Raw genomic sequence first — 1,658 nt, forward strand, 5'->3', positions numbered from 1 at the left:
TGCTCTGCAAAAGAAGACAGAGGAGAGTAAATCAGCAGGTGCACGTTGATAATTAAATGTTATCATATTGCAGTTTGGATGGTTGAGATGTTTCAGGAGTGAAAAATAAGGAACAAAAGTGTTGATTCAGAATTCAAGGCACATAACTGATATGTTCTCTTAACTGTTTGCTTGGGATGGGATTTTTGCACTGTGAATGCCGACATTAGAGACAGAAAGGCAGCGATAATGAATCACACTGACAAAGAGATGTGTTGCTTTATTGATGCAGGACAAATGTCTTCAAATGAATGGAAATGATGGAAAACAATCTTGCATCAGTAACAGTCCACAGCTCTGTGTTGGTGAGGTGGACTCTGTTATTAATTTAATGATCAAGAGCTGGAAATGTACAAAATTAGTTCTGAGGAGAAAAGAGACAGAAACAAACTATTCATACTCATAATTATCTGATTATACATTATCTTGCTACATAAAGTAGATGACCTATTTTTATGAATGTATTTGCAGCAACACATACCGCCCTTGCAAAGTAATTCTCCTTATAGTCTAAAATCACAGTGGATATGTCATATCCAACCAATGCTGTAGGCCTCCTTCTGGCCAAATTATAACAAGTAAACAAATGCTGTAGCATATACAAAATATTAACTTTGTTAAAATCTATCAGCTGTGTCAAACAGATGGACTACAGGACAATCATGTGATCACATCAATTACTGCAATCAATTCAAAGACCGCAAGAGCCCGACTGATACATCAGCGGGCTGATAGTATCGCCAATTTCAGCTAAAAATGCATTCATGTAGGCTGATAATTAAGAAATTGAAATAATGAAAAGCAAAAGGTACATTTCTGAGATATTTTATTACTCGTGTCACTTTCTCTCAATCACTCAACAGCAGTTCAATGGCCATATCATTTTTTCCCTTGTCAGTATAACATTGATGTTGAAAACACACACTTGCAGTTTGTCTGTTGCTAGATTAGTTCCGTAGTTAGCCATGAAGCTAGATAATGTCAATGCTTGTCGATAGAGTGGAAGATAGCTAATGAGCTGTTAACGTATAGCATTGCCTAACTGACATCATAGTAAATATACTGTCAGTGATATTGGAAACACATGTCTGATTTTCACCAGAGAAATTAGAGTTACAAAAGCTGAGACACAGGGCCTTTTCAGAATTACAAATCCTATTAGCTAATATCAGATCATCACATTCCAAAACAGCTAGAGAGAACTGGTAGTATTAGAGAGAGTATTCGGCCTGTACTCACTGAGATAAGTAAATGACAGTGAAAGCTGATTCAGACACTCTTCATGCCCCCCTCCCTCCTCCAGTTATATGTCTTGTGTTTACACCGACCTTCACTCTCAGTCACTGCATCAGTTTACTGCATCATTAAAAACGTCATGTTTTTAAGCTGTGTTTTCCATCTGTTGACATAAACGGCGGTTGGAAAATGCTTTCCTCTAGCTTCCATCTCATAGATGGAAACAAAACAGCACAGGTAAATGGATAAACTGGGTACGTGATGTAATAGACTCTGGAAACAGAACAACTGTTGTGATGTTTTAAAAATGGTTGAGTATCTAAACTTGATATGTCTCAATTAAGAAGGATGTTGTGGCCTCCCTTTGTGTTTGTTTGGAGAGC

The sequence above is a fragment of the Thunnus thynnus genome, chromosome 13 (assembly GCF_963924715.1).
Source record: "Thunnus thynnus chromosome 13, fThuThy2.1, whole genome shotgun sequence".
Lineage (NCBI taxonomy): Eukaryota > Metazoa > Chordata > Actinopteri > Scombriformes > Scombridae > Thunnus > Thunnus thynnus.